This window comes from Oryctolagus cuniculus, chromosome 1 (genome assembly GCF_051225735.1).
Source record: "Oryctolagus cuniculus isolate XC-2025 breed Fujian yellow rabbit chromosome 1, ASM5122573v1, whole genome shotgun sequence".
Taxonomy (NCBI): Eukaryota; Metazoa; Chordata; class Mammalia; order Lagomorpha; family Leporidae; genus Oryctolagus; species Oryctolagus cuniculus.
Genome location: NC_142867.1, coordinates 212,477,626 through 212,499,596, shown reverse-complemented (window position 1 = coordinate 212,499,596; position 21,971 = coordinate 212,477,626). Strand labels below are relative to the sequence as shown.

The 21,971-nt window shown below is 43.5% G+C and overlaps 1 long non-coding RNA gene and 1 pseudogene across 1 annotated transcript in view; both read left to right on the top strand.

Annotated features, from left to right (window-relative positions):
- LOC127490509 (uncharacterized) overlaps positions 1-21,214 on the top strand; it is a 163,928-nt gene extending 142,714 nt beyond the window's left edge. The window contains exon 3 of the long non-coding RNA XR_016213830.1: positions 21,076-21,214. This is a non-coding gene — a long non-coding RNA (uncharacterized LOC127490509). The remainder of the gene's footprint in view (positions 1-21,075) is intronic.
- On the top strand, positions 9,787-9,868 carry LOC127484938 (U4 spliceosomal RNA; annotated as a pseudogene).
- Positions 21,215-21,971: the final 757 nt, after the last annotated feature.

Here is a 21,971-nt window from a genome sequence, read left to right as displayed (position 1 = left end):
ATTGCCTGGAAGCTGGATTGGAAGTGGAGGAATCAGGACTTGGACCAGGCACTCCAGTATATGATGTGGGTGTCCCAAGAAGCAACTTAATTGCTGTGCCAAATGCCTGTCCTGAAAGTTTAAATTTGTAGACATATGAGGCAGTTTACTTAATTAGTTTATTTATTTCCCTATTATAATTTGTATCAGGCTTGTATTAACTCTGGTAATTGAGTGGAGATGTAGAGGAAGGCCAAAGGCATTGAGCCTGTTTTTGAGTGTGTTGTCTAAATAAGAAAGTCTGGAGGCAGGCTTTTGGTGCAACAGTTAAGACACTACTTGGGACGACCACCTCCCACATTGGGGTACTTTTATTTAAGTCTTGGCTCTGCTTCTGGTTCCAACTTCCTGGTAATGCAAACCCTAGAAGGTAGCAGACTGTAGCCCAAGTACTTGGATCCCTGCTGCTCATGTGGAAGACACAGATTAAGTTACAGGCCCCCGACTTCACTGTGTGGTCATGGGGAGTGAATCAGTGGATGGAGGATCTCTTTCTCTTTACTTCTGCTCCCTCCCCCACCAGCTGCCACCTTTCAAATAAATCAAAAGAAAAAAATCTATTTCCAGAAAGAGTACTAAAATTAGTCCTAATCCTAACATTTTGCAGCAGTACAGTTTTTGTTTATGTCCTCATGGATTATTTCATACTGGATGCAGCGTGGTTCAGTATAATGGCTGCTGTGAGGATGCTTAGTGGTGCGATCTGGGGAATATCATGGAGCTGTAAAGGGAGATATTTTGGGATTCAGGCTTTGCTCAGAAAGTGACTTTTAGAGTCCCACAGGGATTTAGCTTCTATATATCATCCATAGTATAGAGAACACTGCTCAGGCCAGAAAAATGGCTGCTGGTACATGGAGCAAGAATGACAGAATTCTCAGGCCAAAGAGATGGGGATTTTAATTTCACCTAAATATTCTGATTAGGAAGTAGAGCCACAGCCTTAAAAGCCTTGCATTCCAACATTAAAACTTCACTTTGGTAGTCGTAATGTGGTTGGTTTCTGAAGAACCAAACACTCAGCAGAAGCAAAGCCTAACTTTAGCTATGTGGGTCCATTAATTTAAACAAGTTCAGAGACAGTTAAGACTGGAGTCAACCAATGACGAAGTTCTGGGAACAGTGCATTTTTTTTTCCTGAAAATTGCCAGAATTCCTACTATTTGAGATTGTACACACACAGTAAGTGCTTTGTATCTTATAGAAGCAGCTAGATTTTTTTTGATAGCCACTGGATTAAGGAATTCAGCCTTTTAATAAAGTGCTAATTTTAGTATATTAAAACCCAATTTAGTGACCTTTCATAGCTCAGTAGGTAACAGGAAGTAGTCTTTAGTTAAACAGGAATGTGAGAATCTGTGGGAGAGTGCAGTATATGCCAAGTAGAAGCAATTCCTTGCTCCTTTGGGGATACTCTGGAGTAAAACAAGCTGCCAGCATTTTCACAGTAAGTGAAGTGAGGTGCTGCCTCCACATAAACCATTTGATACAGAATGAATCATTTGATCACAAGTATAAGCAAAGAGTAGGGGGCTTAGGAATAGAATCCTAAAGACAGAAAGAACTCAAACCCTATCCCCCTGCCCCACACTCCCATCCTAATTCAAGCCAAGTCAAGTGAGAGACACAGTCAGTATGAAGCACAGTAAGGAACACTGAACCCACTGGGCATAGATGTTGTCCCTGCAACCAGTCTGAGTAGAGGGTCTTTCCAGCACCTAGTACCAGAGCTTGGCCTCTCTCATCATAGATGGGAGACCAGGAGAAGCACCTGGCTCCTGGCTTAGGATCAGTGTGGTGCGCCGGCTGTGGTGCGCCGGCCGCAGTGGCCATTGGAGGGTGAACCAATGGCAAAAGGAAGACCTTTCTCTCTGTCTCTCTCTCTCACTGTCCACTCTGCCTGTCAAAAAAAAAAAATCAATGTAATGTAGCTCATTTCAGACCACAGGATTGAGCACAATGACCAGGTATCTTACTATCTTCATAGATTTATAATGTGAAGAGACCCTAAATTAACTCCGCTCTTATAATGTAGTAGAAGTACTCTTATCAGTTATGATTAGGACCAGTAATTGATTGGTTTTATAAAAAGTTAAAAGGGAAGAAAAATGATATAAATACAGTGCGAACATTTGATTTTAATGTAGAGCACATACGTGTCCTTCCTGTTGCCAATCTTTTGATGTTACGCCAGAACTTTTCTTTGGGTATGGTTCACTGGCTGTAGTCATTCTTTCACAAACCGCAGCCATGATGCACAGTCTGAAATTTCCAGATCTGCTTTCTTTAACACGGAATAATAACTTGAAAACATTTGTGAAACAATTTGGGCATAGAATCCTTCCAGATTTCTATGATTTTTTTCTTCCAAGTATTTATAGTTGTGTCATCCACACCTTTTCCACCTATTTACTTAGTGATTCATCTTAGTGAGTCTTTTTAAAGCATTCAGGTTTTTTTTTTTTATAGAAGTAACTCTCATTGTACTCATATTTCATTGGGTTCCATAATATTTGAGTTATATTGTGGAGTTACATTGTGGAGTCAGTGCAATTGATAGAAACACATTTGTGTGCAAACCCAGATGATAAATGTAAGCCACTAACAGACTGGTGGTCCTGCTGGTTCGTCCTCCTCTTTGTTTTTGGTGTCTGTCCATATGTTTCACAGAAGGTCTGGAGAGTGTGGTAACCACAAGGAGGTTGTCAAGACAAGTCCTTCTACATGCTATGCTTCTCTTCCCAATCCTTTAAGACCCTAGTGCCTGCAGTGAACAACCCAGATGAGTCCTCTCTTCCCAGCTTATGGGATTCCTTGTGCATGGGATTATTTCTGTCTGGTGAGCAATATGTTAAAAACATTTTGACTTTTAGCTGTGAAGTAGAAATTTTCTCGAGGTCTTCCTATCCCTTTTATGCCCTTTTACTTCCAACTGAGGACTGTAAAATTATGTGTGCTTGCTATGTGTTGATGTGGTGATTGAGTAACTTCCAAATATCTCCTGCTTTGAAGGAAGCTTTCAAAGCCTTTTCTGTACTTTTCAGAGATTAGAGTGAAGATCTAATTGTCCCACGTTATAGGTGAAGTAACAGAGACTGAAGTGTCATGGAATTTAGCCAATACCATCAGCAGTCTGGGTAGGGAGGGGAGGGGAGGGGAGGGGAGGGGAATACCTTCTGTTTCAGTGGCCAACCCAGCTTCCTCTGACAACACTCACTCAGTAGCTTAAGTCTCACTTGGCTTACTCTGGGTTTGAACTTGGCTCTGTCAGTTACTAGGTATGTGACTCTGGAATATAACATGATTTTTTTTTATTTATATTTTTTTGACAGGCAGAGTTGGTGTGAAAGAGAGAGAGGGAGAGAGAGACAGAGAGAGACAGAGAGAAAGGTCTTCCTTTCTCCTGGTTCACCCCCCAAGTGGCCGCTGTGGCCGGTGCACTGCGCCGATCTGAAGCCAGGAACCAGGTGCTTCCTCCTGGTCTCCCATACAGGTGCAGGGCTCAAGCACTTGGGCCATCCTCCACTGCCTTCCCGGGCCACAGCAGAGAGCTGGACTGGAAGAGGAGCAACTGGGACAGAATCTGGCACCCCAACTGGGACTAGAACCCGGTGTGCCGGCGCCGCAGGCTGAGGATTAGCCAAGTGAGCCGCGGCGGCCAAGGGATATAACATGTTATACAGTGTCTTTGAGCTTCCCTTTATCTACAAGTGAACTAGGGATAAAAAAAAATCTACTTTGCAGTGTTGCAAAAACTAAATAAACAAAATATAGGCAAAGTACTCAGCACACTGGCTTAGCACAGAGTTCATGCTCAAAAGGGTGATTAAAAAGTCCTAAAAAATTATTTAAGTGGAGTAGACACACATATACACATACACCGAGGGAAAGAGGGAGGGGGGAGAGGGAAGGAGGAGACAGAGATAGAGATAGAGATAGAGATAGAGATAGAGAGAGGGGGAGTTTCATTTGCAACAGCCAGGGCTGGGCAAAACCAAAGGCAAGAGAGCCTGGAATTCCATCTGGGTCTCCCATGTAGGTGGCAAGGACCCAACTACTTGAGCCATCATCCGCTGTCTTCCAGGGTACATATTAGCAAGAAGCTGGAATCAGGAGGCAGAGCTGGGACTTGAACCTAAGCACTCCCATGTGGAATTATGGACGTGCCAATTTTGTGGCTTAGTCACTAGTCCAGTCACCCACCCCAGGTGACTTTTTGTCATAATTGTACTAATGTTTCCTTGGTAACCTGAAAAGAAGGGACTACACTGTGACGATCAGGTGCTTCTGAGAGGCATCTGTGCTTTGGCAGATCGAGGAACGTTGGCTGCACCTCTCCATCACTTTCCCAGGCCAATTCAGAGTTGTGCTGTTTTTCACCGAACCATGCAGAAAGTTCCATCAATTCTACCCAAACAGTTGGAACACACACTTCTTTATTTTTGAGAAGATGGAGACTTAACCTTGGAATTTGGGGTTGAAGTAGTTGTTTGGGCTGAGTAAAGAGAGACTTCGACTGAATTAAACTTAACTTTGATAGTTCTATTTCTCTGGGGTAGTGTGGAAATCAGAACTAAGAGTGTTGTGCAATGAGAAATACAAGTGTGAAGCCTAAGCAGGAAGTTAGTGAAAGACAATGAAACACCAATTTTCATTCCCATCCCTGGAAAAACAAACAAGAAACAAAGTACATCATCCACGGCTTCAAAGCTTTACAATACACCCAAGTGAAATGTTTTGCCTACGGACAAGAGCCCAAATTTCTTGAGTCCATATGATTTAGTCCCAGCTCCTCTCCTATCCCATGATAAGTTCTCTCTCTTCACTCTGCCTGTTTTGCAAGGATTCTGTGCTTCAAGCCAACAAAACCACTATGCTTTCCAGTTGCTGTGGGACTGTAAACCCCGTGACTTCCACCCTAAGAAGCTTCTCCCCTCCTTCTCCATCTAGTGAACCTTTCAAGTGAAGTCTTTGCTCTGTGGCTTTTCCTAAACACCTTCAGTCTGCCCCTGAAACAGTTCAGTGCAAAGTTAGTGATCACATACTTGATGGCCCATTGTGTATGCTCTGAGGATCACACTCACAAGAATCTATTCTTCTTTTTCCTCTGCTTCTTCTCTCTCTCCCCTCTTTTTTCCTTCTTTCTCTTCCTTTTCTTCTCTTCTTCTCTTTTCTCCTCTTCCCCCTCCTCTTTTTATTCTAAAGATGTGCTGCATGATAACCACCAGTCATTTGTGGCAGTTTAACTTAAGATTAATTAAAGTGAAAGATTCCATTCCTCAGCCAGATGTTCAGTAGCTATATATGGCTAGTGGCCATCATGCTGGTCAGAGAAGACAGAGGTATTTACATTATTGCACAAAGTTCTAATGAGTGAATCTGTGTTTGAGCACAAATTCCTTGAGAGTAATGGCTCTGTCAAATTTACATCTCTCTTGGGGCTGGTGCCCGTGGCTCACTTGGTTAATCCTCCACCTGCGGCACTTGCATCCTATATGGGCGCCGGGTTCTAGTTCCGGTTGCTCCTCTTCCAGTCCAGCTCTCTGCTGTGGCCCAGGAAGGCAGTGTAGGATGGCCCAAGTGCTTGGGCCCCTGCATCCACGTGGGAGACCAGGAAGAATCACCTGATTCCTGGCTTTGGATCGGCACAGCGCTGGCCGTAGCGGCCGTTTGGGGAGTGAACCAACGGAAGGAAAACCTTTCTCTCTGTCTCTCTCTCTCTCACTGTCTATAATTCTACCTGTCAAATAAAAAAATTAAAAAAAAATTACCTCTCTTTCCACAGAAACTAACAAACTGGCTGGAGGTCAGTGAAAGCTTGAGACAATGAATGAATCCTGGGTAAGACTGTGGGCTTTCTCAGGCTTGGATTTTTGATACTCAAGCTTTTTAGGAAAAATATCAACTTCCAATTCCAAAAAATGTACCATTATTTGAGTGGCCTTTTCTTTTAAAAATTATTTATTTATTTGAAAGGCAGAACTAGAGAGTGAGAGAGCATGACAGTGAGAGAGAGAGAGAGAGAATCATCTTTCTCCTGGTTCACTCCCCAGATGGCCACAATAGGGGGATTGGGCCAGGCTGAAGTCAGGAGCCTGGAACTCCATCCGTTTTCTCCCATGTGGATGTCAGGGGCCCAAGAACTTGAATCACCATTCAACATCTTTCCCAGGAGCTTTAGCAGGGTGCTGGACCATAAGTGGAGCAACCAGGACTGGAACCCATGATCCAGTGTGGGATACAGGTCTTGCAAGTGGCAGCTACCCGATGCACTACAACCCTGGCCCCTTGAGTGGACTCTTATTGTTGTCCTACTTTAATAAGCTTCCTACATTCATTTTCCAAAGGTGATAGAATGCTGTACAAAATAAGAGTGAAAGGAATAAGATTTTTTTTTTTGCCTTGGATATATGTCATTTATAATCCCACATCTGTTCCGGAAGGTTCAATGGAGGGGAGATTTAGAAACTCTGAAACCTTGTTTTGACAGTTGGCCACTGAGGTGATTCAATTTATCTTTGCCAAAATTCTCATCATTTTTGAGGCAAGTGAAATATATGCCTTCATTCTCTGAAAGAGGCCAAACGTAAAATGGATTCACTGTAAGCTTCTGAGACAAGAACTTTATATTCCTCTGTGAGATGAGGATCAAGACAGTGTGTGCAGTCATTCAGCACCAGCTTCCATGTTAATCCCACATTAGGCCACTGAAAGGTAACACTTCTCTTTCCAAGAAGGTGCCAGAGTTATGAGACTTAGATCACAGAACTCGTTGGGGTCCTAAGGCTAATTAGTCATAAAATTCAGTTGGAACTCTGGACATTAACTTCAAGTCCAGGGCTCTTTGCCTGTAGAGGAGTTTTCAAAACTCACCTGAATCACTTCTGTTAAAAGTGGCCAGATGTATTGAATCAGAATCTCCAGTGCAGGTGGGTATTAGGCACAACAGTTAAGATGCTGCTTAGAATGCCCACAGCCCACCTTGGAGTGCCTGGTTTTAATCCTGGCTCCTCTCATTTTTTTTTAAAAAAAGATTTATTTATTCATTTGAAAGTCAGAGTTACGCAGAGAGGAGGGGGGTCTTCCATCTGGTGGATGGTTCACTCCCCAATTGGCTGCAACGTCCGGAGCTGTACTGATCTGAAGCCAGGAACCAGGAGCTTCTTCCGGGTCTCCCACGTAGGTTCAGGGGCCCAAGGACTTGGGCCATCTTCTGCTGCTTTCCCAGGCCATAGCAGAGAGTTGGATTGGAAGTGAAGCAGCCGGGTCTTGAACCAGCGCCCATATGGGATGGTGATGCTTCAGGCCAGGGAGTTAACGTGCTGCCCACAGTGCCAGCCCCCTGGCTCCACTCTTGATTCTAACTTCCTGCTAATACATATAATGCAAACCTGGGTGGCAGTAGTTGATGGTTCAGGCAGTTGGGTTCCTGCCAGCAACTTGAGAAACTTGGATTGAGTTCTGGCTCTCTGCTTTGGCCTGACCAAACCTTGCCTGTTGCAGACATTTGGAGAGTGAACCAGTGGATAAAGATTTCTTGTCTCTGTCTCTTTACCTTTCAAATAATAAATAAATACTAAAAAGAATCTTTATGATCCTAGAACTCTGTATTTTTACCAAGTGCCTAAGTTGCTTCTATATATATTACATATAATGTGTCCACTCTCTTTGAAGTCAGAATTCTCATTTTTATTATATGGATCTTAGCATAAAAGACCTTAATGTTTGATCATCTGGTTGGAATTTAGCATTGGATTTGTTTATCTTCCTCAGGTACAGAAGCACAGACTGCAAGAGTTGGGAGGGATGTGAGGTCATTTATTCTCATTCATCTGACATAAGAGTTATTACTATAGATTGTCTGGCAGAGGGTTGAGTAACTGTTGCTTGATTAATTTAATCATTCTATAGGGAAACAGCTTCCATTTCTGCGCTGTTCCTCTTATTAGAAAGCACTTCCTTTTCCTGAACTAAAATCTGCCCCCTTGTTGGTCTTGTGCTGTCTTTTTGGATAACAGAAAAATGACTTAGGACTCTAAAGAGAGAACTTTCAAGGATGGAGGGACCTTCAGAATCACATGGTCAAGTCTAATAGCTCAGATGAAGAAACTGATATTTTTCAACGTTCATTTAGCAACTATTTATATGTGCCTTTTGCCAAGTCCAGTGCCCTTTGCTTGGAACAAAGATGGACAAAGGAAACATTGGAGATCACAACCTATGAGACAGACAGACAGACAGACACTGACAAAATAATCACAGAAGCATGTCCTATATCAGCAGATTGACAAGGGCTATGCAGAAAAAGAGGAAGGGGCTACAAGTTTGGCTATAGGAGGCCGATGTGATGTGAGTGTTAGGGAACGTGTTCCCAGGGAAGCAACCTCTGAGATGGTTGAAAGGATGACGAAGAGGTGAAGAGTTGAGGGAAGGAGGGAGGAACCCCAGAGATGGAGAAACAGCATATGTAGAGGCTACGAGGAACGAGGGAGTCTGGGAAACTGAAAGACTGCCGTGCAGGGAGCAATGGGAAGGGGGTGGAATGAAGCTGGAGCTGGAGCAGATGTCTTGTGTGTCTTGCTAAGAATTCCGTCTTTCCTCTGAGAACAAAGGGAAGCCATGTTGAATCTGTGTTTTAAAGGCTCCATATGGATGTAGTGCAAGTCTTGGGTTGAAAGCCAGAGGTGGTGTGAAGACACCAGTGGTGAGTCAGGAATTTACTGCACAAGTTTAGGTGATAGATGAAGGTGGCTTTGCTGCCATTGTGGAAAATAATTTGGAAGTTCCTGAAAAACTAAAACTAAAGCTAGCATATGATCTAGCAATTCCATTTCTGGGTATACATCCAAGGGAAATGGAAGTCCATCTTTCAAAGAGGCATCTGCACTCCCATATCTATTGCAGCACTATTCATAGTAGTCATGAAGTTGAAACATTTGTCTGTCACCAATGAATGACTCAAGAAAATGTGGCATAGAAACACAGTAGAATATTACTCAGCCAGAAAATGGATGAAATCTTGTCATTTGAAACATTATGGATAGAATTGGAGTTCATTAATTTACATGAAATAAGTCAAACACAGAAAGACAAATATTATGTAACACTGCTCATATGTAGAATTTTAAAAAACATGTGGGGGCCAGCACCGTGGCTCACTTGGTTAATCCTCTGCCTGTGGTGCCGGCATCCCATATGGGTGCTGGGTTCTAGTTCTGGTTGCTCCTCTTCCAGTCCAGCTCTCTGCTGTGGCCCAGGAGGGCAGTGGAGGATGGCCCAAGTGCTTGGGCCCCTGCACCTGCATGGGAGACCAGAAGGAAGCACGGCTCCTGGCTTCGGATCGGTGTAGCTCCAGCCATAGCAGCCATTTGGGGGGTGAACCAATGGAAGGAAGGCCTTTCTCTGTCTCTCTCTCTCACTGTCTAACTCTGTCAAATAAACAAATAAAAAATTTATTAAAAAATTAAAAAAATGTGAACTTGTAGAAGTTAAGAATATGAAGTGGTTACCAGAAGCTGGTGAGGGAAGTAGAGAGGGACAGATTGGGAAAGGTTGATTGATGGTTATTAAGTTATAGTAAGATAGTTGCAAGAAGTCTCAGGATACTACTGCACAATAGGGTGACTCTAGATAATGTTCTTGTTCTGTATATTCCTCTATTGAAAACACCTTAAAGATAACATTGTGGATGTTTTTGCTATAATAGAAATATTTAATGCTTTAAAAGATATATATATATTATATATTAGCTTTGCGCAGTGGCAGTATTGTAGCCAATGAGGTTTATCCGAGGCGTGATTACTGCTAATTGAAAAGATATATATATATATAAAAAATAAAAAAAAGAAAAGATACATATATATTTCCTGTAATTTGATATTATATAATATATTGTGAAAGTAAACATCACAAAGCACCCCATAAATATGCACCGGTTTTCTATGTCAATTGTTTTAAAACTGAGAAATTAGAAAGTAAACATTAAAAAATGAGGGGCTTAAATCCCTCCCTCACCCCAACGAAGAGCTACTATATCTTCAAATCTTCAGGTCTACTATCTTCATTCATATATATATATATATGCCATGCTTTCCAGAATTATCCACCACCCCAAATGCTAACATAACATAGTCTGGTATCACACACTCTTTTAGGCTCCATTTGTACAAGATTGAGAGCCCACAGATCTAATGCTGAATTGTGAACCAGTCTGATGTCATATAACCCTTGATTCTGCCTCCAATGAGCAGGAAAGATGACCTAATTAGAAGTTTAGTTCAGCCTCAAAGAATGAGTAGATATTTTCCAGGCAGAAACGTGTCAGGTGATAACAGTGGTGGCAGAGAAGGTGGAAGAAAGCATTTTATTATGAAACAGCACCAGGCAGAGAACTACAGAGACACAAGCAAGTCCAGTATGGCTGAACTCATGACTTTTTTATATTTATGTGGCAGAATGCATCCCTGGAAAGGGAGACGGAGCTCAGCCTGTGAAATGTAGGCCAAGCTAAAGCCTTGACCCTTATTCTACAGGTAAACAGGAGAAATTGAAGCTTTTTTAAGCTGAGTGACATAATCAGATTTGTATGTAGAGGGGGTTTTGTGAGAGATCAACTTTGTGTGTGTGTGTGTGTGTGTGTGTGTGTGTGTTTTCCTTCTAGCAAGTCATTGCAAGAAGTCCCTCTGGAAAGGCTGATGCTAGAACTATTTTTATTTTTATTTTTTGAATAGGCAGAGTGGACAGTGAGAGAGAGACAGAAGGACTATTATTTTTAAACTTATTTGTTATTTATTTAAAAGGTGGAGAGAAGAGAGAGAGAGAGAGAGAGAGAGAGAGCGAGCGAGAAATGAAACAGGGAGGGAGGGAGTGAGAGAGAGAGATAGATATCCACTGTTTTTTTTTTTCCCCTCAAATTTCCTGCAACAACCAGGGATGGCCAGGCTAAACTTGGGAGCCAGGAATTCCATCTGGGCCACTCACATGGGTGACAGGGGTCCACATACTTGGGTCATCTGCTGCTGCCTTCACAGGCTCATTACCGGGGCGGGGGAGATCAGAAACAGAGCACCTGGAACTCAAACTGGCACTGAGATTTGGGATGCTGGTGTTGCAAGTGGTGACTTAATATGGTATTCCATAATGCTGGTCCCCAAATGCTAGAATTATTAAGAGAATATTGCTTAGTAGTAGTCTCATCACAAGGATATTTAGAAAAGGAAATATAATCTCATCTTCTGTTTTGATTATTTCAGTGAAAGGGCTGCCCAATCTGTTGGGGTTGATCTTGGGTCAGAAAGAGGATAGTCATTGGGATGGGTCTTGGGACTAGTACTCTTCTGTGCACATGGAGCTCAAGCAATTAATGGGGGAACATAGAGGTGTGACTCACTTGTGCCCAAATTTATGGATATGTGTATCCAGGCTTTAAGTACTGTGCCAAAGTCAAGATCACTTGATTGCATTTCCCAGGGTTCTTAAAAGAATTAAGGAGAGAATGTAATCTTCAAATTGCTCAGAGCATTTGCTAAAAGAGATGTTTATCTTCACTTGACTTTCCCTCTTGAAACAAAATCTATTTGGAGATTTTAAAAAGAAGAGTCTGGGGCCAGCACTGTGGTGCAATGGATTAATGCCCTGGCCTGAAGTGCCAGCATCCTATGTGGGTGCTGGTTCGAGACCCGGTTGCTCCAATTCTGATCCAGCTCTCTGCTATGGCCTAGGAAAGTAGTGGAAGATGGCCCATGTCCTTGGGCCCCTGCACCCATGTGGGAGACCCAGAATAGGCTCCTGGCTCCAGATCGCGCAGCTCTGGCTGTTGCAGCCAATTGAGGAGTGAACCAGTGGATGGAGAACCCCCGCCCCCTCTCTCTCTGTCTCTCCTTTCTCTATGTAACTCTGACTTTGAAATAAATGAACAAATATTTAAAAAAAGAAGTCTTGTTAGGAGCCAGGGACTGCATCCTGGACTCCCACATGGTAGTCAGGGGCCCAAGTACTTGGGTCATCTTCCGTTATCTTCCCAGGAACATTAGCAGGAATTCTGGATTGGAAGTGGAGCTGCCAGGACTCAAACCAGAACCCTAATATGGGATGCTGGCATCATAAATGGTGGCTTAACCTGCTGTGCCACAATGCCAACCCCTGAATGCTTCTTATTTAATTTTATTTTTTTCTGAGCACCAGAATCTTGATGAGTGTAGCCAGGTGTGTCCTTTCAAGGATCTGAAGATAATATGGTGCTTTGTGAAGGTGACAAAAATTTGTTTACAGTGACTTAAATCTCATTCCTAAATAAGGATACTGTATAAATATACAGTATAACCATTATATCTCAAGATTCCAGAGGTTCCAACATGCATTTGGTTCTTTTGCTCTGAAGTTGATTTGGAGATCACTCTGTCTTTGTCGCTCCCCCATTCACGGAGGAACGACACCGGACCGGATGCTGTTTTCTTTCCCCAGCCCTTCCTGGGTTTGCTGCCGCTCCCTGCCTCCGCGGAGGAGCGGCACCCCCGCTGCTCCCCCACTTTCACGGAGGAGTGGCACCAACGAGCTCTCCGACCGACTCTCTCAGGGGGGCCCCGCATGTTGTCTCTCTCCTCCTTTTATAGTCCTCTCCCACCAATCCGTGCTCCGCTGCCCGCGTGCTGAGCATGCCGCTTTCTCCCAATTAGAGGTTGGATCAGGAATCAGCTAATTGACGAAGCAGCTGTGTAAGATTTGTTTACTCCCTCTCAGCGCCACATGGCGGGAGATCAGACACATAGAGTTAGTTTCAGTCCACAGTCTCAGTACTTATTTGTCTCCTGGGCGCTCTGCCATGTTGCAGGAGACGGACCCTGCTCCCCACAGATCCCCCTTCTTTTTATTCTTTGTGGCGTTGATACGTGCTTGTCTTCGGTGCCCCACAGCGCACACTCTGCTCTGCTAGAGTTGCCCCCAGGTGCTTATCACCCTAGGCAGTCCGAATCCGAGTCCTCTCATCACCATGTTGTGGGGAGGCTTTCTTATTTCTCTCTATTTTATTTCTCTCTATTCAGCTTTCCTCTCCCCCCGCAGCTTTTTCCCCCGCAGCTTGCGGCTTTTTGTCCCTGACTCTCTCTCCCCCCGCGGCTCTGCCGAATCACGGCCTAGCTTTCGTCTCCGCTACAGTTTAGCTCTCATCTCCGCTACGGCCTGGCTTCCCCGTGGCTTTTCGTCTTTCTCTCTCCCGCGGCTTTTCCGAATCACGGCCTAGTTTTCATCTCCGCTACAGTTTAACTTTCGTCTCCGCCACAGCCTAGCTTTCCCGCGGCTTTTATTTTTCTCCCTTCTCCTTCCGGGCTTTCTCCCAGCAGTCCGTATCTGAGTCACGGCACCATTTGTTGCTCCCCCACTCGCAGAGGAATGACACCGGACCGGATGCTGTTTTCTTTCCTCGGTCCTTCCCGGATTTGCTGCCGCTCCCCCACCTTCACGGAGGAGTGGCACCAACGAGCTCTCCGACCGACTCTCTCAGGGGGGGCCCGCATGTTGTCTCTCTTCCCCTTTTATAGTCCTCTCCCACCAATCCGTGCTCTGCTGCCCACGTGCTGAGCACACTGCTTTCTTCCAAACAGGGGTTGGATCAGGAATCAGCTAATTGACGAAGCAGCTGTGTAAGATTTGCTTACTCCCTCTCAGCACCATATAGTGGGAGATCAGACGCATAGAGTTAGTTTCAGTCCGCAGTCTCAGTACTTATTTGTCTCCCGGGTGCCCCGCCATGTTGCGGGAGATGGACCCTGCTCCCCACAGTCTTCATCTGGATTTGTTTTGTTTTGTGTGTCTCATGTTGCTCAGTTTAACCTGTTCTGGCCTGGATCATTTGGATTCTTAGTCATTTAGATAAAATGTTAGCCTTGAATGTCCTCAGGATAAATTCTGTGCCTTCTTGTTTGCAGTTATTTTTTTTCCCCTTTTGGTGGCTAGATGCTCTATGTATTCTGATCACAGGGAAGTTTTTAAATTCCCTTAGTTAGAAATTGCTCTTGCCGGAGCTGGACCTGAATATGGATTTCATTTGTGTCACACTTTCCATAATATTTCCAATTCTTTCATAATACTTTAAGCTTCCCTTAGACACCATGATCTTGGGATCATTGCTTTTGTATCACTTCATCCTAATCTGAGGTAGGATACAGTTTTGTGTGTGTTTGGTATTGAAGAGGAGGCCTCATTGTGTTTAGTAAATCATTTTTATGAGTTGGGCATCACAATCCATGCCACCGAACTCTCAAGTGCAGTATGGCTATATTGTTCTGGTTTACCTGCCTCACTGGGAGGCAGTGAAATATGACATTCAAGCATGTGAAGAAAGCCTATGTTAGCAGTCATTATTTTTTTTAAGAGTCGAGACTTGAAGATTCCAGATTTAAGAAAATATGAGAGTTAGTCCCAAAGTTGCCTTCTAGTCCAGGAGTACTTGCATGTGACATACAAAGCTTTAATGGTGCTACTTTTATGGATAGTTTAGCATTTCTATTTAAACATCAATGATGATATTGATGCTTTTTTAGAATAAAGAATATTTCATGGTAAATGGCATTGCTTAAAAATTGTGGGAACAGGAATATTTTTTAGTTCATCCAGTAAAGTCATGAGATTTTTTTTTACACAAGTTTTGAGAAATGTCTTGGTTTGACAGATGGTCAAACATTCATTAGTGTTGAGAGCAATATTCTGGAATCTTCTTTGTTCATTTCCAGCCTACTTTCTCTATGATCCAGTGGTCTTTAGCCTTAAATTTTTATTTCTTTTGATCCTACTCTTACATATTTGGATTTGATGTTTACCTATGACCCAGGATTATCAGGTTAGCTTTATGGATTTGGGCATATATTTTCCCTGGGGTTCTTCCCTGTCTGCATCTCTTGCAAAATTTACTTTCCTCAGCCAGTTCTGGCCCTTTGTGCTGTCTAGAGCCTAATATCTGGGTATCTAATCCTAAGTGTGTGACAAACAGGCAGATGGACATTTGAAATGAGATGAAATGCAAATATCTAAAAGTATTAGTTTACAATAACCCTCAGTTAACTTAAAGATCGATTAACCAGACTCTCCATTACCCAAACATTTCCATTAACTTAAAAAAATTTCTAAATTCATAAAAAAAAAAAAAAAACAGATGGATGAGGTCTGGGACTTCAAAAGAAGCAAAGTTTAATACAAGATTTTAATGGGACCCACCTGACAAAACAAAGACAGGGCTTCAGCTTATACTGTTGGAAAGAAAGAGACAAAGAAATGGAGGCACTCAGGATAATGTCTATTGTGTAGCAAGAGCTTAAATTAACCTTGAATGCAATTTATAAAGCACCAAAGCATGCAAAAGACCTAGAAGACCTGCTTGGAATTAACTTCTGATGTTACTAACTTCAAAGGCACTAAGGATGTAGATCCCAACAAGACAAATCTTCTTACAATAACACAGGAGGCATATTTCATGGCCAAGGACCCAGCTAAAGAGTTCATTGCTATAGACCATATGAGAAAAATGTGGCATTTCTTTACGTTAGAGAAGTTGATTTTTCTGAATTACTTGTCTAGTCCTCAGCAGGACATCCAAACCTATATGTTGGACCTAAGGGTCAGCGGCTATAGAAAGAAGGTGATGTCATTACTAAAAGACAACAGCCAAGCTACCTAGATTTTTATTGTCTTTTCTCACAGTTAGTAAACCCTAGGGCTTAACCAGTTGTTGCACAATCAACTATAAGATGTAATGGAACCTCAGTGGGAAGACTGTTCAGTCTGTGTTGAGCTACGTTTAGAATCGTAATCGGACTGTAGGCTGATTTGAAACACAGTGCCTAAAACTATTTGAAACTTGCCTCTATCTGGGTTAGTAGACTTGACAGCCACAGATATTTAATTTGGAGGCACAGCATGGCAGCATGTATTTTAGCAAGTAGTGATTTTACTTAGGAAGAAACACAGCTGTAGTTACAGATGGTCTGTTGGCTCCAGGACAGGGTACTGGCCAAGTGGTTGGTAAGGAAGTAGGGACTAGCTTCCTGGAAGATGATGCAGGTCAAAACTAGGCAAAGTGTCAAGGCCTCAGACCACTTGCTTGTTTTAAGAGCAAGATTCCTTGGGGTCGGTGCTGTGGCTCACTAGGTTAATCCTCCACCTGTGGTGCTGGCATCCCACATCGGCACTGGGTTCTACTCCTGGTTGCTCCTCTTCCAGTCCAACTCTCTGCTGTGACCCGGGAGGGCAGTGGAGGATGGCCCAAGTGCTTGGGCCCCTGCACCCACGTGGGAGACCAGGAGGAAGCACCTGGCTCCTGGCTTCGGATTGGTGCAGCACCAGCCATGGCGGCCATTTGGGGAGTAAACCAACAGAAGGAAGACCTTTCTCCCTCCCTCCCTCCTTCCCTCCCTCCCTCTCACTCACTGTGTGTAACTCTACCTGTCAAATAATAAAAAAAAAGAGCAAGATTCCTCTCTATAAGAGTGAGTAAAGGCCCCAAATTGGGAACCAGGGAGGAAGCTCAATCATATAGGTTTAATAATTGTGTAATAATTGTGATAGAGATCACCTTGTAGGTACAATGTATAATTGGCCTGCACAGCAAGCCTAATGCCTGAACTTCCTGAGTATGCTAATAGACTGGCTACCCTGTTCAACACTGGCTCAGGGACCGGGAACTGGAAGACTTTTCAGTGGTTGCTGCAGATTAAGTTTTGGAGGAGAGGATGACCCAATCCTAGATTTGTCACAAATATACCTATGCAAGCTGTACTGCTTTGCACTCATCTGGAGTTAATATGGGGAGACTTCAGAGACACTAGCCACATAATAGGTAGTCTAAATCTTCACAATGTTCATTTTCGTCTGTAACTTAGAAAGGGTATGGGCAAAGATGTTGACTGGATATTCTCCATTCATCTCTATGTATAGGTTTTTGTTTTTTTTTTTTTTTTTTTTTTTTGGACAGGAAGGGTGGACAGTGAGAGAGAGAGACAGAGAGAAAGGTCTTCCTTTGCCATTGGTTCACCCTCCAATGGCCGCTGTGGCTGGCGCGCTGCGGCCGGCACATCGCGCCTATCCGAAGGCAGGAGCCAGGTGTTTATCCTGGTCTCCCATGGGGTGCAGGGCCCAAGTACTTGGGCCATCCTCCACTGCACTCCCTGGCCACAGCAGAGAGCTGGCCTGGAAGAGGGGCAACCAGGACAGAATCTGGCGCCCTGACCGGGACTAGAACCCAGTGTGCCGGCGCCACAAGGCAGAGGATTAGCCAAGTGAGCTGCGGTGCCGGCCTTGTATGTATAGTTTTTGCATGGTCTCCATCTCCTCTGTACACAGAGAGATTGAACACAATGGCCCACATCAACCCAGCCCCATGCCCTCTGTCTTCTGGTGGGTATGGCCAATGGGAAGCCATGGCAGTCAGAGAGCCATGGGAAAAGACTTTAGGATGTGTCTTTCTCTGGCTCCCTCTCTGCTGGGCCATGGTTTGGGAGTGGTTACCTTTTTCATCCAAAGCATGTCTCTGTCAGGTAACCTCTTCTTCTGGCTTCTGACAACCACCCTTCCCTGGGCTGCATCATGTCTGGCTGCTGGTGACTTCCTCACTGTTTCTGGCTCTAACCCCTTTTTCCTCAACATCCCTGCTAGTTTTCTTTATAGCCCCAAACCTTTGAAATATGTTTTTCTTTTTTAAAAAAGATATATTTATTTATTTAAAAGGCAGAGTTAGAGAGAGAGAGAGAGAGAGAGAGAGAGAGAGATCTTCTAGCTGTTGGTTCACTCCCCAAATGGCCACAATGGCCAGAGCTGAGCAGATCCAAAACTAGGAGCCAGGAACTTCTTCAGGTCTCCCACTTGGGTGCAGGGGCCCAAGAACTTCGGCCAAGTTCTACTGCTTTCCCAGGCACATTAGCAGGGAGATGGATCAAAAGTGGAGCAGCTGGGACTCAAGCAAGTATCTATATAGGATGCCAACACTATAGGTGGTGGCCTTACTTGCTATGCCATAGCACTGGCCCCTGAAATATGTCAAAAAACTCCTTCATGTGCATATCTGTCTGTGTCTAACCAATTTATGGGCCCAGCCAGATTTAAGTCTAAGATTTTTTTCATATAATAACAAAAATGGAAACAATTAAATATCTACTGATGGAGGATTGGTTGATTATGGTATATTAACATCATAAGATTTCAATCACTCAATAAAAATAATATTATTAAAGCATTTAATGTCATGGAATAATGTTCAATATATAATGCTAACTAGAAAAAGTACAAAGTGGTATATATAGAATGGTATGATACCCCAAAAATAATCTACAGTAAGTAGAAATAAGGAGAAATACAATGTAGCCAATTATTATTTTTTGACAGGCAGAGTTAGAGAGAGAGAGACAGAGAGAAAGGTCTTCCTTTTCCATTGGTTCACCCCCCCCAAATGGCCACTACGGCCAGTGTGCTGCACCCATCCGAAGCCAGGAGCCAGGTGCTTCCTCCTGGTCTCCCATGCTGGTGCAGGGCCCAAGTACTTGGGCCATCCTCCGCTGCCTTCCCGGGCCACAGCAGAGAGCTGGACTGGAAGAGGAGCAACCGGGACAGAATCTGGCTCCCCAACCAGGACTAGAACCTGGGGTGCCGGCGCTGCAGGCGGAGGATTAGCCAAGTGAGCCATGGTGCTGGCGGATATAGCCAATTATTAAACAATGAATATATCTGGAATAGTTGAAGTTAATTTTTTTCTCATTAATCTGTTTATACTTCCCAGACATACTACAATGGGCATACATTAATTTGTAATCAGAAAAAAAACTGTAAAGAACAAAATAGAACTAACAATGACCTGAAATGATGTATCACCTGTAAGGATGTTGTTATATTTCAAGGGTTGTCATAGTGTACTCAGTATACTTTCAAATGGGTCATAATAATCAATCAAGATCATTGGTCCTTCTTGTAAAGTTATTGGAAGGATACTCTTTCTCTCACCAAATCTCATGGAATAAGCTCTCTCTCTCTATAATATTTGCCTGCTCAGCCCTTTGAGAATAAGACAAGTCTGAGTGTGTTGGATGCCTAATCTTTTCCAGAGAGAATGCTTGTCCCAACTCAAAACCTTTCTATTGTAGTAAAGAGGAGTGTACACTTACCACATCTGATGACAAATGGCATTAACCACAATAAAGAAGCACGAATCAAGTGACACATTTCACATACGAAAGCAAAGAGAAGTAAGAATCATCTCTAATTCTTGAATGTTTTCTTTTTATTTCTGCTATTTGGAACGTTGGTAATCAATTGTCTTTGGGATATACACCACTTGGAAACGTCCCATAGGTTTTAAGCTCAGCAGGTCTTCTATACAATTATCTGTTTTCCCCCTCTATCCACGTTCCTTTCTCCTGAATTCTTTATCTTAGTGAACATTACTGTTATCAGTCAGTCACAACACTTTCAGGATGATATGCAGAATTATAGTGCCAGATCTGATTATCTTGAATTCCACAGTCAGCTCAGGAATGATCCACTGAAGTGCTGGACTAGTCTCTCTAAGACCTAAAAATCCTATCTGATCTCTTCATGGGTAGCTCAGCATCCTCAGGATGTTATGAAAGCACCTGTGATGGAAAGATGGCACCCCGAAGCTTGTGGATTAAGGATATCGTGTGGTTCTTTGTCAGGCCATTGCATTCCACATGAATCACACATTTATTAAGTTGTATTGCTATCAGTACCATCAGTTTTTTTCTTAACAGGTACCGACTTTGATTCAAAAAGGAAGAATCCTCAGTGGTTGAATGGTGGGATTGAAAAAAGCGTTTTTCCACACGATTTTTAGACTTACATAATCTCTGTTTGTATGATGTGCAATCTGAGGTTCATATTGGGTGATACCTCTTTCTCATTGGATCTTTCTTCTCACTAGGGTCATTATTTGCCTTCTATGAGATTGCTGTGCTGCCTTGAAGCTCTCTGCTAGGACTTCTTGGGGGCCCTTTAAGCCTTTTCTGGGTCCTGCATTGGAATTTGCACTTTGCTAGTTTCCAAGTCAGGCTCATCTATAACATTTTAATGAGTGGGGCAATTACTCATGTGCATGAGAAAATCTCTTGTAATGCTCCCTTGAGTCCGGTCCAAGTTTGAGGTAAGAGATAATTGTGCCTCTGGTTGGGAACTCCATACTCTGTTTATGGTATTTGGGCTTTGTTTGTCTTTCAGTAACTTCACCATTTCCCTCCCTCCCCGCCGACTTTATGGAAATGATCTTCCTGCTGCCTGAAGTGTGTCATTCCATGTCTTGCCAAGAAGAAAGCCTTTCCATAGGGAACACGACCCATCTCTTCCCTCCTGCAGCCATCCAACTTAATTATGCACTGTGCTTGGCCCCTGGAGAGCCAGTGAGGAACATGAGGAAGTCCTGGCTTGATCGCCAAGCCTTAGGGTCTTTGTCAATTACCATCTGGCACCCACGAGTCTGGCCAAATTTACAGGCATGTCTGTCTCTTAAAACATGTCAGGCCTGAATAGTGAATCACTTTTTTGGGGGGAGCCGCTATAAGTAGAACAATCTTTTCCATTAAAACTCACTTTACTCTCTTTCCAGCACCTGGGAGTCTCCTGCACACACCTTCCACTCCATGTGTGATGCAGGGGTGTCTGCAGTTGAATAACATTGTTGGTTTTCCCAGGACACATGGCATGCACAGAGGCACTGTCTTTTGCAGAGGAGGACACAGGCAGACAGAGGTGGACTTGACCCATTCTCTGCTAGCTGTGAGCCTGTGAGATAGCCACTGACCTCTTTGAGCTTCCACCTTCTCCCTGTGCAGCGGGGATCCTGATGTCTACCTCAGAGGGCTGTTGGGAGGCAAAATTAGATAAGGTATGCAGAAGTATTATTTGAAAAATAAGTCACGATAAGATTCAAATTTTCATGAATTTAATGAAGAATAAGAAAAGCAACATTGATGAACCATGATCTTCATGCCTCCTGTCTCTATCTCTAAGGGAGAAAGAAATAGCTTTGTTCTTGTTTCTTTTTTTCAGGATTTCATGCCGTGAGAATTCAAGGATCCCATCAAAGGCATGCTTTCCTAATGAGTTCTGAGACCCAGAATAGCGGTGTGATGCACCAATGTCATTCCTTCCACGATGCCTCTTTTGACTCCGATTCCCAAAATTTCAAGCAAGTGAGTGATTTCTGCATATTACTTGGATTACCATAGCTTTGAAGGGGAAATGGTGCAACTCACTTCATGTGCCTTTCACGTTCTCTTGCGATTGTTTGTTATCCAGTGTCCTTCTCTAGACTTAACTGAGGGGCAGGATCTGAGTTCTGTTCCTCTCAGTGTCTCCAGGTCCCAGCACAGGAGTTGCAAAGGAGGAGGTCAGGATGTGATTCTTGGAGTAGGAAAGAAGGAAGAAAGGGAAGAGAAGAAAGGAAGGAAGAAACCTAGACTTTATATTCTTAGAAGTATAATCAGGGGACCATTGTAACTCTCTCTGAACACAACTGTATTGGGAAAACCTGTTATTACACCCTGGCTTCAAGTGTTGTTTTTATATTTTGGAGGAAATACATTATTTGTGTTTTGGACTAGCCCCATCAATCTGGTCTCTCCAGCCCTGTCCCAGACTTCCCCTGGAGTTGTGTGGGCAGAAGGAGGAGGCTTCTGGTTTCCTTGGATAACTAAAGGCTAATGAATGTTTTCCTGCTCAGAGCCAGCGACCTGTAGTTGCTGATGAGGAGTTGGTGGGGAAAGCCCTCCAAGTAGAATTCTTGGGCTTCTGCCTTACCCTCAACCCAGCATGTAGCTGCCTGTATTATAGGAAAACTCTGAGAATTCAAAGATGACAGCCAAATGCTGCTCTAAATGGGCTCATGTATTCTAAAAAAAAAATCTGTTGATCCAGAGTAACGTTGGTTTGATGTAAAATATCTG